Genomic DNA, 17,369 nt, shown 5'->3' with positions numbered 1-17,369 from the left:
ACTGCAGTGGCCAACCTGAGTTCAAGTTGGGCTTTTGCCTTCCTAACTTCCTCCCTGCATACCTTAGCTACTTCCTTGTAATCTCCCCAAGTAGCCTGTCCCTTCTTCTAGAGGATGTAGACTCTCTTTTTCTCCCTGAGTCTCAACAGTAGTTCCCAGCTCATCCACATCGATCGTCTGCCCCTACAGCTCGCCTTACAGCACTCAGGGACAGCCTGATCTTGGGCCTTCAAGATTTCCATCTTGAGGAGCATCCAGGCTTCCTGGATCCCTTTACCCTTAAGAAGTTACTTCCAAGGGAGTGCTACAAGCACCCTGAACAGATCAAAGTCTGCCCTCTAGAAGTTCAAGTTTACTTTATACATTGACGTATTATTTGCAAGACAGCACACTAACATTGTTTGTTAGTAGCTAAAGAATTTCATAATATAATTTATTCATTTATGAAACTGCCCTCAACTTAAAAGAAATTATCTGGACAGAGCTATGTTTGTTTCCCAATTATTAATACAGCAATACTCTAAAAACTTGCATGAAATTATGAGTGCATAAAAGTTTATGCAAAGTTTGACACTAAATTCCCAGTGGCTCAAGAATTTGTTCTAAAGAGCATATATAAGTTAATATATATACTTACAGCCAACTGTGTGTGCAATTTTGTGATGTATTGATCTTGGCTGTCTGTAAAATACCAACCCAGCTACTCTCTCACTCCCCCTTCTCAAACAATAAGAGGGGGGAAGTAGGATGAAAAATCTCATGGATAAAGACAGAGAGATCATTTACCAATTATCATTACAGGAAAAATTAATTTAATTTATTGCCAATTAGAACAAAACATAGTCCACTGGAAACATGTTGTTCATGGTAATCTGTGCATGAAATTTCCACAGCTGTGTATTTTAAACCTTAATCTTTTGATTTCAGTATGGTTGCAGGCTTCCAAAAAGGAAAAAGCAAAGATTTATAGACCAGTCAGATGAATTAAACAATATCCCAGAAGATCTATATACTATATTCTTAAAAAATCAGTGTAAATACCTAGAGAATAAAAAGAGAAGAGAAAGAAAATTCCTAACTTCCCTGGAATAGTTTGTCTAATGATGGTGAATAGGCAATAAACAGGATTTTACATACTTGAATTGAAAATGATTTCTCTGCTCTCCTTTGAAAACACTATTATATACAAACAAAGTAACAGAGGAAATATTTTTTTGTTAAGTTGAATCTTTTTTATCTCCAGGACAATCACAATCAATTGTAAAATTTGCTGAAAATATTAATTAAATCTTTAAATAAAGGAAAAATCAAAAGAAAAATAATAATTAAAAAAATGTAATGACTACTTGTTGGCAACAACTTTCTTCTGAATATACCAACAGCCAATTCTTGTTCTTTTTTGATCCTGGGCTCTGTGGGATCAGAGCTTCTGCCAAAGATTAAAGACAGTAAGCTTTTTCCCATTCCCAGATGCTGTGGTAAAGATCACCAGGCAACAGATAGCAGTAAAAGGGGCTTTCCTATGTAAGAAGTCTGGGAAACACTGATGCACATGACGTACAGCTGACTGTAAACATGGAGAATAATGGTGTCTGATTCATTCTGAGAACTAAAGGAGCAGGGAATAGTTGGTGGTCCTCTTCATCTCGTTATAATTAGTTGATTAATATCTTGAGTAATAGAAAACACTCTTAAGAGGCTATGTGAATGTTGGAGTACGGAATGGAAATTTGTAACACATTTCTTCCTTTTTTTCCATGAAGAAATGCTGTGCAGAAAAGTTGAACTAAGAAAAATAAATCAATTTCATAAATGCAAGATGGACAAATAAATTATCTAGGAAGCAGAGCAGAAGTAGATTTGAGATGTTAAAGTGAGTTACAAACTAAATATAAGACAATAATGCAGTATTAAAAATGAAAAAAAATCATCCATATGTGTAAGAAACCAGTTTATTCTATTTTACTGAGAAAAGAATAGTAGAGCTTCTGTATGCAGTTTAGGTTCCAGATTTTCAGAAAGTTAAAAGAAGTGATAACTAATTATAACTATAATATATAATTATAACTAATTATAACTAAGAATCATAGAATCACCAAGATCATCTAGTCCAACTGTCCACCTACCACCAGTATTTCCCCATCTAAACATTTCTTGAACACCTCCAGGGACTCACTCAACCAAATGCCTGGGTAGCCCGTTCCAATGCCTCACCACTCCTTCAGAGAATATTTTCTTAATGTCCAACCTGAACCTCCCCTGGTGCAACTTGAGGCCACTCCCTCTAGTCCTATCACTATTTATGTGGGAGAAGAGGCAGACCTGCACCTCACCACAACCTCTTTCAGGAAGTTGTAGAGAATGATAAGATCTTCCCTGAGCCTTCTCTTTTCCTGAGGAAACAATCCCAGTTCCCTCAGCTGCTCCTCATAAAACCTGTGCTCCAGTCCCCTCACCAGCTTTGTTGCTCTTCTCTGGACACCCTCCAGGGTTTCAATGTCTTTACTGTACTGAGGGGCCCAAAACTGAACACAGTACTCGAAGTGTGGCTTCACCAGTGCTTACTACAGGAGTAGTCCCTGCTCCTTCTGGCAACACAGTTTCTAATACAAGAAATTGGCCTTCTTGACCACCTGGGCACACTGCTGGCTCATGTTTAGCCAAGTGTCGATCAATACCTCCATGTCCTTCTCCCCTACACAGTCTTTCAGGCACTCTGCCCCAAGATTGTAGCATTACCTGGGACTGTTGTTGCCAAAATGCAAGACCTGGCACTTGGTGTTGTTGAACCTCATCCTATTCACCTCAGCCCAGAGATCCAGACAGTCCATATTCTTTTGAAGGACCTTCCTACCACCAGGCAGATTGATACGTCCTGCCAACTTGGTGTCATCTGCAAACTTACTGAGGGTGCACTCAGTGCTCTCATCCAGGTCATCAATAAAAATATTGAACAGGACATGCCCCAATATTGACTGCTAGGGAACACCATTCTTGACCAGTTGCCAGCTGGATTTAACTCCATCCACCACCACTCTCTGGGCCCAGGCCTCCAGCCAGTTCTTTATCCAGAAAAGATGTATCTGTCCAAGCCACGGACTGCTAGTTTCTCCAGGAGAATACCATGGGAAATAGTGTCAAAGGCTTTGCTGAAGTCTAAGCAGACTACAGCAACAACCTTTCCCTCATCCACCAGATGAGGTCATGTCACTTGATCATAGAAGAAGATCAGGTTGGTAAGCAAGACCTGCCTTTTGTAAACCCATGCTGGCTGGACCTCATCCCCTGGTTGTCCTGCACATCCCTGAGTTGTTCTGCACAAATGGACGTTAACATCTTAAAGAACATTATATATTAAGAAATTTTAGTCCCTTAGTTTACTCTGTTTAAAATGAGTAGTCTTTGAAAAATATCTGGATTTGATAGTTTAAAAATGTTTCTACTCTAAACACAACAGGATATTAGAGAATTCTAGTGCCTAGTTTGGACATCTTTGGAGAAACATTTCAGGGAGATGATATTAAAAAAAAATAATCTGTCATAAACACCTGCCTATACTCTGTCCTGTCTTTTTTGAAATTTTCTGGAGTACATGTTTTCTTGATATCATACTGTGTGAGACGGTACAGATTTTAACAGTCAAAAAGAGACTTGTTTTGAAAAAAAACAAAAATTGGGGGAAAAGGGAAGTAAATTGAAATAAGAACCATCCCCATTGGCCCTTCTCAATAATATCAAATCCAGGTAAACCCAGAGAGTATATATAGATTATGTCTTTTCTTAACATCTACCTAGAGGAAAACAGATTCAGTTCTCTAGATCATCATAAAATTTTTGACTGTTCTTTCAGAAGCTAGGTCGTTTAGTGTCACTGCTCTTAACAAAACTTTTTTTATCAAACCATTACTGTAACTTTAGTGTAGACAAATGACTCTTTTTCCCCCCTCTTAGCGCTCTTAATTTCAATTGAAAGAAGTAACAGAAAGCCTGAAAGTAGACAGATCTTTTATTTGATGGCTCTTAAATCTAATCACGGTCCACGAGGCCACTTTTGTGTTCAATGGTCTTATTACACCTTTTATCTTACTGTTATTATTGTATCTTGTTACCTCTAAAGACTTCATAAGGCTTAGGTTACTGCTGAACAAATACTTAAATCCTATAATGCCATGGGCTAATTACATCTGATTAAATTAAAAGTTCCCATTTGTTTTTCATAACAACAGGAATTCATTAGTGCAATGAGTACTCTTCTTGGAGTATGCTCTGGTCCAAAAGGCAAACAGTTCTTTGAAGGAAAGATTTGCATTGATCCCACATTATCTAAACCAGTGTCATCTGTTTTCATTGGAAAAAATTACTTTGTTTGAATGGAGCACTGGTTATCTTATCAATAAATGCACATCTACAAAGCATCAATTCCACTGGAAGAGGAATTAGGAGATTATATTGCCCAGAAATTATAAGTATGAAGATGTGGATCTGGGAATATGCAGAATGCAGAGTGGAATTCTATAAGAAGATCATCTCTGTAGAAGAGAAGAGTCATAGAAGAATGCAAAGAGAAATTATCTCCATTGTCTCTAGTTTGGTTCAGATTATGTCATTTTGAATATATAAAGAAAAGTGAGAATAAGCATTTTTCTTTGCTTGATTTTTTTTATCTCTCTGTTAATGACATCAGCTTCAAACAAATTGTTACAAGGCTCTACTAGTAGTAACAGAAATAATCCTTTCAGTACTATTCACTGAGGCAAAAAGTCTTAATTAATTAGAAAATTCTCAGATTATTATTGGTTTATTATTTATTAATTTGTGAAAGATAACTCTCTGAGTTCCTTACTCTGGGACTTTCAGAAGGTGAGATATGTGAGGCTTTTCTATCAGTTCAGGCAGCGTAGTCTCTGCTTTCTGTGGCTTCCCTTGGTATGTACATTTACCTGCTGCAACTACACAGCAGCCACAGATGATTTTGGTATTGTGCCGATATGTTTGTCTTCTTTTCCAATAACTGTCTGCTACATTTTCAAAGTGTATAGATCTCTTGATATCCAGGGATATAATTGTATCTCCTGTAGTCATGAGTAAACTAGTTTGAGTACTGACACCTCTGAGGTAGTGGTAAAGAGGATTCTGCCAGTGAGATAACTTTCCAGCATATCTAGCAGTCTCGTATAGACAGTAGCAGGCTCAGATTGCTGCAGTTTAATTGTTGTTGTTATGTCAGATAGCCGCATCTAGGCTGATGCTATCTATACAGGCAGCTATCTCTGCCCTAATGTCATATACTGTCTCATCATTATAAAAAAGATATTTTCAACAAAAGGAGAATTTGGACTTCCAAAAATATGGCATCATTACTTGCTAGAGAATCTTGCTTTTCCTGTCATTATGCCCCAATGTCACTGAGAGGTATTTATAAGGAGTAGACATTTCAGAGGAATATGTAGGGTGCAGAAGCATAGGAGATCATATTTACTAGGGATAACTCCATAATAAAAGCAGAAAGTCCTGCTGATTACATTACTTACATTCTCTGTTAGTTCAGTTGTTTTAATAATTTCTTATGACTATAAAATCGAAAACCTGCAGATGTGTGTTTGCCTTTTTTTTTCTTGCTACTTTCAGTTGTGACATAATATCTACTCATTTTATTTTGAATGAGGAAAACCATTTGTGAGAAAGAGCTATGGGTTTCCTTCTCGTATTTTCAAAGCTAAGCAAAAGAATTAATAAAGATTTGCCAAATAAGCTTGATTGCTTCTTTGATAGAATTATAAAATTAGTGGATGGAAGAGAAGAATAATGTGATAGGCATTTCCAGTTAATTAAGGGAAATACTTCATCCTGCATTCTATAAAACTCTTCTTCCAAAATTAATTTAAATTGGCTTGAATATGAATGTCATCCTGTGGCTGAACCACTGATAGAAAGTAGTAAACAAAGGGAAATGATGAGCTGCAAACTAGTGATTTCGAAGAAAATGACTGCTGGGCTACTGCCAGAGGAGGTCAGGTTGTATTCCGTTGCTTCATTAATGACTCAGAGGGAATGAACAGCAAATAAATTAAGTTTCAGAGGATACTAACTTGAGAGGAACTACACAGGCTAAAGTGCTGTGAGTTGTGCTTCTGTACTTCAATGCAGAAGAACTTCTTGAATCCTAAATGAAAGGTGAACACTATCAACAAGCAGATCTTATGGAAAATTTTCCAAAATTCACCTTCTAAGAGAAAAGCTGCAGTTCAGTAAAGTTTTTGTGCAGATTTCAAGCCCTCATTGACTTCAATAAATGTTAATCATAATCTCATGTGTTGAATAATGAGGCATTTATGCGTAGGTTTAGCATTAAGCTCATGCTTAAGGTCTTGTTGAACTAGAAATTCTATAAAACACAGATGAAACAAAAAAATAAAAGTACAAGAATACGAGAAAGATATGTGTACATGTGATCCTACATGAATAAGGTTTCTCTCCTGGATAGCCTGTGTTATTACTGCCTAGATATAGGATTAAGGAGAATGAAGAAAGAAAACATCATTCAATTAGCCATGATATGAATCAGAAATAAATTCTTGTGTCCTTAGACAAGCTCCTTCATGCTTCACTTCCTCCCTACTTTTTTTTTTTTTTCCCCTGAACATAACGCATAAAGAGAAGTAGGTCACTCTGGAAGTAATGCCTCCTATTTATTTCCGGGGAAAATACAACAGAAACAAACAAACAAAGAAACAAAAAAAACCCCATAATAACACTAGAGAAAATTCTCAGCTACAAAAAACTGTTTTTCAGCATAGTCACCAGCATTCACTATGCATTTTCACCAGCCATGAACAAGAGCCTGCATGCCGCACTCATAAACATCTGCGTCAGTAGAGATGACTTGCTGTTGCTGCTGCCACTGCTAAAATGCACCACTCACTGCCTCACATTCACTCTTCAGTCTCCATAAACATTCAGCAAGCACTGATGGATGTCAATGAGTGCAGTTTTTTCCATGTGGAGGAATTCAGTTCCACTCATTTGCTTCACATGTACTTCCGTGTTATATAGCATTCTGTCAGACTGCTCTTCTGCTGCTATCTGTCACATGGCAACAACATGTAATGGAATATTGGTAGGGAGGTTCAACCTCTACTTCCATATCACCAACATCTACCTCTGACATTGTAGGCTAACATAATAAAATGGGAGGCATAACGATTGCAGCAGCCGTCATAAATAGGTGTTTGAGAAAGCAAATCTGTTTATGGTAAAACTCCCACAGAATCTAATGAGGGTTTGAATTTTGCCAAGACATGAGAACAGCATTTCTCCCATGCAAACCTTCATCTCATAATGTAATTTTTGCAACCATATAATCAAGATAATATAGGGGTTTTATTTTGGTCTACCAAAAAAAAAGTAGTTGTGTAACCTAGAAGAACTCTTTAAGAGTTGGAGATGGGGTGAGGAGTAAAGAAGGTGTAAAAGTAATTTTGTAAAATATACAGACTTCTGAGGTTTGCCTTCACCCTCAAAGTATCTGTTTGAATTAACAAAACAGGAAACATCGGAGTAGTCTTCCAGAAGTACACAGGTAGCCACGTAGCTCTTCTCTCCAAGTTCCCAGAAGGCTCCCAGCAAGGACTGTGAAGAATCATCCTAGAATCAGAATATAGACAACCAGAGAGCACGTTTGAAATGCAAACAAATCACAAAAGAACAGCTGTGTGCAGCAGTGCATGCCTGCTGTGGATCAGCTCATGAAACTGATATTCATGTTGTGCTCCCATATGTAGAACAGAATGAACACTGTTAATCCCTTTCCTACTTGACACTGCTTACATGCAGGAACAAATCACCTCTTGATTAAAATCACTTTTGCAGGAGGGATGCCTCTAGATTAATTTTTTATTTGCAGCAAAGCTGGATACTAGAGAGAGTACAAAACTGTAAATTAATTATTTTGTGGGAAGGAAGAAGGCTTCAACAGATAAATTTTCAAAATATTTCCAACTTGTCATGTAAGTAAGCTGGTATACACTTGGACTCCAATTGAAAAAATGGAGGTAGATATAAGCACAGAGTATATAAACCAGCAAGAACATGAATGTTAGCAAAAATAGCTGAGAAACTAGAGAACAAGACTACTTGAGCAACATGACCATCCAGCTTCTATTTCACACATTATGTCCTTGGGATAGGTACTGTATCCAGTTCTGGGCTCCTCAGTTCAAGACAGGTATCTTCTAGAGAGAGTCCAGTGGAAGGTAACAAAGATAACTGGGATATCTCCCTCATGAGAAAAGGCTGAGAGACCAGGGACTGTTCAGCCTGGAGAAGAGAAGACTGAGTGGGGATCTTATCAACACTTATATCTAATGAATGGAAGTCAAGTGGATGGGGTCAGGCTCTTTTCAGTAGTGCCCAATGACAAAGCAATGGGCAAAAGGCACAAATTAGAACAAAGGAAGTTTCATATGAATATGAGGAAAAACCTCTTTACTTTGAGGATGACAGAGAACTGGAACAGGATACCCAGAGAAGTTGTGGAATCAAAACCCTGGATACTTTTCTGTGCAAACTGCTGCAGGGAAGCTGCTTTAACAGGGGATTGGACAAGATGATCTTCAGTCTTTTTCAATGCATATTATTCTGCTATTCTGCGATTCAGCGCCTGAAACAACTGACTGCATTCTTGACCATAGCCAAACCTAACTGATTATTAAAGGTGTATGGGAACTGCTGAATCACAGCCTGAACTACTGATTGAGTACCTGGCAAAAGGACCCAGTCAGCCCTAGGAGCACAGGTGAAGGCAATTCATCTGTGTGACTGGAAGGGGTGGAGCCTGGCTGCACCTCTCTTATACCTCATTTAAGGGCTGACTGCCACTCTGGAAGGCTTTTTTGTTGATTGCTCCTCTGTGGAGTTTCTTCTGCAAGCCTAGATCTCAGAGATAGATGAGTATTTATCTTCTTTTTTTCTTTTGTAACTTCTTCCCATTGACTGGTCCCTCTGCTGCTGTGAAAGGTGAATGAAAAAATGTGGTTTCATTGCCAGTAAAATAGTCATTTAAACAGCACTGTACTTTCTTTGCAAAAAGATTACCTGGTCAGAATTATGCCTGAGAAACAGTGTGAATGTTAGGCTTGGATACTTGTTGTGGACTGCCAGCAGAAGAACACTGGTGCTAATGGTGCTAATTGAATCTCAGGGAAATAATGATTGAACCAAACAGAAGTTCAGAAAGAGCACAGGAAAAAAAGAAATGCACATATGTCTCAACAACTTATTTCTGTTTTTAGGGGCTCTAGGGAAAAATTAAGGCACTTCACAGCAGTTATAGCTATGCAATTTCTAATACTGAAGTGGGATGGAGAGAATAATGTGGATCTGTTGGCTAATGGAAGTGGGAAGTATTAGATAAAGCTTTCGTAGCATCTAATTTGTCCTTTTCACTGATAAACTCATAATTTCTATAGTGAGGGAAGTCATTTTATAGCAATAGTATAAATGTATAAACAATCTAGTCAGGTTGTTCACATTTATTGCAAGAAATAAATATCTGTTATTATGTCCAGGACTATATATAATCAATGTTTCATGGATGTAATGGGAAGAGAATTCAATGTATAATATATTCTTGAATATCCTGTCTTTTTCCAGAATCACATAAATGAGTTAGAAAAAATGATATTTGAATCTATAAACAAAGTGCTATGTTTTTGGTCTGGTGGTGTGTATCCGGTTTTCTCTGAGTATTTACTGAACAATCTCTATTGTGTATTAATAGGTTCAGGTAGAGAGACAAGGTATGAATAATAATACCCATGATTGAGTCAAGAAGACTGATGTGTGCACTCAGAAGCAGGCAGAGCTACATTTAATTGCAAAAGAAACAAGACAGTAGGACGCTTTTTTGTGCACCTGAGTATAAAAACAAAAACAAACAAACAAAAAAACAACTTTGAAAGAGTTTAATTAATCTCTAGAAAATGGATGTGTAAGCGTTCCTTGTGCTGTACAATTCTCTTATGGAGGATGCTCTGGGAAGAACTCTTGAGGAATTGCTACCTATCAGTAAACTGTAATGAGCTGGGAAAAGAAGCAAAAGCTGTGTTTTACCAGTGCTTTCTGGTGGCAAGTATCCAGGAGAAGTGATTTTAATAGAAACACAATACCCTAGTGGGCTAGCAGAATTTTGGAATAGGGATTTGCAAAAGAAGATACAGCAGAGGTTATTAAAGTTCATGTTAACAGCTGCAGTAACTGTAAGATGCTGCCAGTGGTCAGTTATGCACCATGGCAGTGAGTGTTCTAAAATGGGACAAGAAAATAACTGAGCCTGACTAAACTGCCCCGTTCATATTTTGGCCTCCCTGTATTATCGACAGCATGCAGCACTGCTGTATTTCCCTGCAGAGCACCAGGTGGGTTTTTGAAGGATTAATAGATAAGAAATCTAGGAAATAATAATGAATAAAGAAATGTTAAGGTTACAGTTACAGCAAATTAATATTGAGTATATTCAATTGAGTATATTTAATTGAAATTAAAGTAGTTAAAACAGTTGGGGGCTAAATTCTCACAGATATCTTGCCACAGAATATTATATTCTGTACAGCTACAGCATGACTACATTCAGCATACTGCTTTAAATGTAGGACACCAAATTGCCACAAAATATTGAAGAGATTTCAGAGAAGAGGATTAAAATCAATTAGGGAGGTGGAGGGATTGTTTAGGAGCAGAGATTAGAAGAGTTAAATATGCGTAGCTTGGATGGTTGACAAAAATCTACTAATACATGACGGGTAAGAAAACATCGGAAGACAGAGATTATTTAGGGAGCTTAATGGAATAATAGGATATGATATGTCCCAATCTAAGTTCCATTATTCCAACATACACCATATTTTACTAGACTAAATAATTCCCCTGACAGTGATGTCTATTAGGCTGTCACAGGACTGTCTTGCGCAGCAAGGTTAGCTTATAAATTGCAGTGCTTTTCAGAGATGTGACAATACATTTTCTTACAGAGCAGAACTTCAGCAACAAATACAAACCACAAGGCTTGTCAGGCTCTGCAGCAGCAGCTTTTGCCCTACCACTTCCTTCTCTTTCACCTTCTTTTTTGTTTTGCTGTCTGCTCTTGACAAACTGATGGCTCTTTTGGTTCCCTGCCACTCCAAATGACACACCTGGAGCAATCACACTCTGTCTTCTAGGATCAATTGCTGTCCCCATCATCCAGCGGCCATTTCTCACAAGCATAAATAAGAATTTGGATAACAAAAAGGAAACAGATTGTAGCTACAAACATCCAGGTGCAGAAAGAACATAAGCAGAAAGGACAAATGTGTGTACATCTCACTTTTGCATCCATTTATTCAATATATAACAACCCTTTCAGTTGGGAGCACACCATACTGTGATGCAAGTTTTCAGTTTTGTTTGAAAACTAATAAGTTACAAATGAGGTAAAAGTCCCATTTCTAAAACTGGATGAAACAAATGAGCAAAAGATGCTATTATATTTACTATTTTATTCAATTGTTTTGTATTTCTGATCCTCTTCACTTCCTTATTCTCTCAGCAGCTCCTTCACTATGCTATTCCGTCAGAAGCTGAAAGGTATTTCAGTTTATGTGATAGTTTGTCATGGTTACTCACACCCACCAATTTCTCTATGAGCAGCTTAATGCAACTCAGTTAATAATATTGCCTGACAATCACAAAGTTTCAGAGAAAATATCTTTTTGGTTAAGTTTTCTCACTATTGCTTTGTGTCTATGTGTTCACACACATGGCACATGTGATTTGCCCTTTGAAATGACTTTTGGCGCTTACTGCAGTGCATACTTCATGAACAGCACAGAAGTGAGCAAGAAGATCGATGTGAGGCTTTCTAACAGTCAAAAAAAATACAGTATAGGATACATGCTTGAGTGCCTTATATCTTAATCAAGTTATCTTTCAGGACCAGTGGACAGAAATGCTTTTTCTGTAAATGTCTTGGCATATCTTTATGAGTGCATGGACTATAAACGATTTTCATGAGGTTTATTTTTTGTGTTGTTCCTATGTTGGGAAAAAATAGGCAACAGAAATAAAGGCAGTTTTTCCAGAGAAAGCTATAAAATTGATGGACTTGTACAATCCATTCAAAATAGCAATAGAGTATGGCCCAATTTTTATAGTGGTTAGGCTGAAAAATTACATTACAACTGGCTGTTACAATCTTCTTAAATGAGATGCCATCAAAATGTTTGAGTTAAATTTGCGTACTTACTGTGTCTTTTTCTACAATTGATGCATTTGAGCAAGGATCACATCTTTGCCTTATGAAGTGTGGGCTACTGCCGCTGCCACCAGGTCTGCAGCAGTCACTAACACGCTGGTACCAGGATGCTTGAGCCAGCCAGCCACCTGTGCGCTCCCCTTCTTGGCCCAAGGAAGCCCTTTCTCTACCCTTCATGGCTGTGAGACCATGGGAGCAGGCCTGGCACTAGTGGGGTGGTCAGAAATTGAGAATATTTCCTTGTCCTACTCTGGCAGCAGCAGTCATGCTCAGGGCTACTGATGGGTACCCACGGATGGGATCAGCAAGAACAGCATACCTTGTTATCCCTTTTTTTCTTTCTTAACCTTCTTTTTCACCACTCTCACGTCTTCTTTCTCCACCCTAGTCTCATTCCAGACGAGCAACCTGCTCTGTTTCCTTTTTTCCCTTTGTTTCCAATTTTGTGTCAACTGTGCTCATATTTGGATTTTATTATACAGTTACCTTGGCAATCTCAGCTTTATTGGAAATTGCTGATGTAGTTACCTCGGTTCTGCTGGCCTTGTAAGGTTGTTCCCCAAAATATGTCCAGTGATCCTATTCAGCTAGTTCTGAGGTTGGGTCATTTCTCCACCAGCCCCTCTTTATCACCTGTGACACCCAGATGTTCCTCATGATACTATCTCTAATATTTATCAGCTTCTCTCATGGTTTTCTGTCCACCCATTAATTCCTCATACTATGTCCCATTGTCTTCCTACCCAGTTAGCTGAATCTCTCCTAAAGTAGTTTTTTGCCTCCAGCCCTAATGCTTTGAATTCTATGTTATTAGAGTTTTGGTACTAAAACTTTCATGAACTCAGACGTGCTGGAGGAATGGCACTTACAATGTGTGAATACATTGTTCATTGGGTAAATAGCTGATGCTGCTGCATGTGCTTGCCCAGTGAACAAAGTGTATTTCAAAAGCATCATAACATAGTAGACATCAAGAACAGCTTTTCATAGTTAGGTTGCAAGATAACACATTTATTAAGCTTCTTTTCAGAACTTAATGACCCCCTCAAGACTTTACGTCCTTTATGGTACCTCTTATTTCCAATAGAGGAGGATAGGGAGCATACTGGGATGTACAATACAGAATACCATAGGAATTTCCAAGAGGATGAGGCAGCACAATGCCTCCAGGCTGTAGTAGGCAGCTGGCAGCATCACCAGCTGGTGGATGGACATCTGTCTTGACAAACTTTAGCCGCAGCCAGCTGGTGAGCAACAGGAAAATTGGAAGAGGGCCTGAAATCTCAGAGCCTCTCTGAGTATGTGGCATTTATACAGACTTAAAAAAAAAAAAAAAAAAAAAAAAAAAAAAGACTGATGGCATTGCAGCAATTGTATGTGACAACTGTGTAACCTCCACCAACTCTTATTATCTGTTAGAAAACAGAACTGTCTCTTAACTACTGTCATTTATATTTTGACAAAAGAGATTCACTGTTATGAAAACAGCATGCATACTTAAAACAGTGTGTAAGAAATGGTGATTTTTGAAACTGTGCAAGAGGTACAGTGCCCAGAAGTACTTTCTTGTCTTTATTATCAGGCAGCCTGGTGGTGTCTTTTCCCTCTAGTACAATGCTTATCAATGGATGGCTTTAGTTAAAAGTGTAAAAACTCAGACCGTTATTATCCTTAGCTGTGGGCTTGCAGAAATATATATCAATTATTTTTTTCAATAGATCTAAATTTTAATATAATATCTAATTAAGATATTCACTTTACAAGAGGCAACTACAATGCAAAGGAGTAAGGGTTCTTGAAGATTATGATTCTTTGGAATGTGCTCTTATCTGCATCATATTGATCAGAATGTCGGAAGAGGTGAAAAAAATGCATGTCATCACTCACTGGTGTGAAAAACCAGCATAATTCAATATTTCAGTTTAAGAATATAACAGATTAGAAATATCTGTTCAAAGATTTATCAAAAGTAGAAGCTGATTATTTATCCCAAATTAAAATTGTATGTGGAACAAATGCATTATGACTTCATTAGCAATGAGAAAGAATTGGATCTCAAATTATTATAACTAAATTATTGTTTTAATTACACAAATATGTTCATTCTGACTGTGATTAATAAAGCATTAAACTGGATTTCCCTATCTCTTTCTACAGGTGTTGCAGTTTCCGAATCCTCTCATTCCTTCCAATATGCAGGGCTATTGGAAAAACTCTTTAGACAAATATTTTATCTTGCATTTGGATCAGCGGCACAAAGATTCACAACACTAACAGGACTTTTGGTGAGTTCTGGAAGTTTTTTTTAATAAATCCTATGTTTTTAAAGAAAATCAGATCTAGCAGTTTCCAGCCCTAGGAATGATTAAGTCCTAACCGTTTAAGAATGGTTATTCCTTCAGTTGAATGCTCATAGCAAGAAGATATTTCTGTGTGAAGTAATACTTCTCCCTACTCCAATAAGTAATAAGTAAGAAAGAAAATGAACTGAGATGATGGTATTTATTATTTATAATAACATAGCATGAGATTAGCTGTTGTGATCTATCCAAAAGCAAATGAGTCAGGGGCAAGTACATGCAGATATTGCTCTGTTAGAAACACTCAGTTGGCAAAATTTGTCACGCAGTGACATCCTAAGGAGAAAGTTTGGGGTATTTATGCTTACTGGTCTTTGATATTTTAGTTTCCATTAATTGTCTAGTCAAAATATGAGTCTACATAAATTTCACCATTCGTAATATCCTGGTGCAATAGTTTCCGTAGGCGTTGTTCAAATAAACACCCATCTCCTTTCTTTTCGCCTTTCCTCTGCCACTAAATTTTTCTTTTAGAGCTTTATTGTTCCTGTTTATGTGAAACAGAGATCAATCCCTTTTTTGTATTTTCCATGCCATTCATGATTTTATAGCTAATTGCCATGATTCAATTCAATAGTCTTTTTCTAAGCATAATTAGTAAAGACTTACATAGTGGCATGATTGCTACTTTTTTCCCATTTTTTCAGAAGTTTCATGTTTTTATTCCTGTTTACAATCTGCATTGCTTTTATCACCTAGTGTTTAGACACACTTCTGTAGCTCTACATAATCATCTCTTCTGCTACTGTGAAAAACTAAGTAATGGCAATTAAAAATGTAAAAACAAAACATATTTACTTATTAAAACTCTTTAGTTTTATCATTTTGGGGAAAAACAATTTCTATCACACTGATTTACAAAAGACATTTTGAGTTTTTTTCACAGAAAGGAAACTGTGAAACTTTCCTAGCTATTACAACTTAGAGACAAGGATTATTAGATATTTTACAATATATATATGTATGTGTGTACATTTTACATATGTAAATTATATATATGTATATAAAATTTAGGAGGACGTAAATTTTAAATATAAATTGAAATTAATTATAAATTTTATAAAATTATAAATTTTAATTATAAAATTTAGAAGAATGACAAGATCTATAAGGTTTGTCTCTACCAGTATTTTATTGTTATTCATTAATTAAAACTAGATTTAGATCAAACTAATGAGTAAATATTACTTTAAAATTATGGGTTGGTGTGTTTTTAATGAGAGAGGAAAAAGGACAAATGTAATAAATTGGAATTCAAGAAATACAAAGTATTTGGATTTTGCTTTAACTGATCACTTTATTTACTATATTTTTAATTAACTTAAAAAACTCAGATAAAAAAATAGTTTTCATATGTGTACTGAATAGTTTAAAATTCAACTTTTTCCTGATATCTTGATTAAATTAGGCTATTTAGAATTATATGAAGATTTCTTGAGAATAACTTCAGAAATGCATAGCATCTAATAAGATGAGTATGTGTTTTATATAAATAGATATTTCCAATCATCAAAGGGTCAATAGAGAACTTGGTGACAATTTTATTGATTGAAAAATAGTTTCAAAAGGTTTTAAATTAGATTGGATGCAGTTTCGCTTTAGTCTTAAAGAACAGAAATTACTGATGATGTGAAAGCATTCTATTTGGAATTATTGTAACAGAACAGTTTATATTTAGAATTTTTCAAGCATTTCCATTTTTAAATAAAACATTCTTCATTTTAGGAATGAATGTATTTCTTAAGACTGGAATTTTTTCAAAAATAAAGACACAGTCATACGTTTCAGGTTGCATGAATTATTTTGGTGTGACATTAAAGATTCTGAAGGTACTTTTGGAAACAAAGTTTAACTTTATTTAACCTAATTTATTTCTGCACATTATTTAAGGTGCCTGTCAGACTTAAAAACCCATTTTTCTCTAAGCTTGCTTTGCAGTACTAGCCAAGAGGGAAGCTTCTGATAGGGTTTAAACTTATGCTGTGGATATTATGTTAAGCATAGGTTCAGAGGAGACTTTAAATATTTGATTATAGATTTTATGCAATTTTCATGCTCTGAAGCTGTGGTTGCTAGATTCCTGTTTTCACGTATTCTTTTTTTCATGCATCAAACATACCCATCCTATCTTGACATCAGTACTATTTACAGTTTCTTAGAATCTTTATTGATAATCACATTCAGGTGCAGAAAGTGTATAGCAGAAAGTGCAAAAACTGACAGACTGCATACTGTACTTCTCTAGATAGATAGCATATGCTGTTTGTCATTAACCAAAATGGCTATATTCCTTGACACCTCATGAACCATGAGGAAGATGTAGAGCTCTTTCTATATTTCATTGTCAAAAATATAATCTTTAACATAAAAATGAAAGGCTGTCCATGTTCTATCTTTGAATAATGATTTGCTTAAAAGAATAACAAGTAGTAAATTATTTGAATACTGCTACATGCAGGTAGAAACCAAACTCTCACAATTAGAAGAAAATTTAAAAAATCAAGTTGCTTGAAATAAAATTCTGAGAGTATTCAGGTACATGATATTATATATATATATATTTTTTTTTCTGTCTACTTGTGTTTCTTCCTGCAAGACTTGAAGAAGTCTATTTTAATTGCACAGAATTGCATTCTTACAATTTTAAGTACTATAAATCAAGACTTTTTACCACTAGAAAAGGAAATGTGCTTGTGAGACTTACAAACCTCAAAGAACAT

The 17,369-nt window shown here is 36.3% G+C and overlaps 1 protein-coding gene across 30 annotated transcripts in view; it reads left to right on the top strand.

Moving 5' to 3' along the window:
• The window catches only part of LOC116216434 (uncharacterized), a 393,379-nt gene that overhangs the window by 103,131 nt on the left and 272,879 nt on the right, over window positions 1–17,369 (top strand). For all 30 annotated transcript variants that reach the window (XM_085220380.1, XM_085220388.1, XM_085220389.1 and 27 more), the window contains exon 3: window positions 14,447–14,574. The gene's annotated coding sequence lies outside the window, so the exon portion shown is untranslated. The remainder of the gene's footprint in view (window positions 1–14,446; window positions 14,575–17,369) is intronic.

The sequence above is a fragment of the Meleagris gallopavo genome, chromosome 3, assembly GCF_905368555.1.
Source record: "Meleagris gallopavo chromosome 3, MGAL_WU_HG_1.1, whole genome shotgun sequence".
NCBI classification, from domain to species: Eukaryota; Metazoa; Chordata; class Aves; order Galliformes; family Phasianidae; genus Meleagris; species Meleagris gallopavo.
The sequence above is the reverse complement of the archived record's forward strand: the minus strand, read 5'-3'. Positions and strand labels throughout refer to the sequence as shown.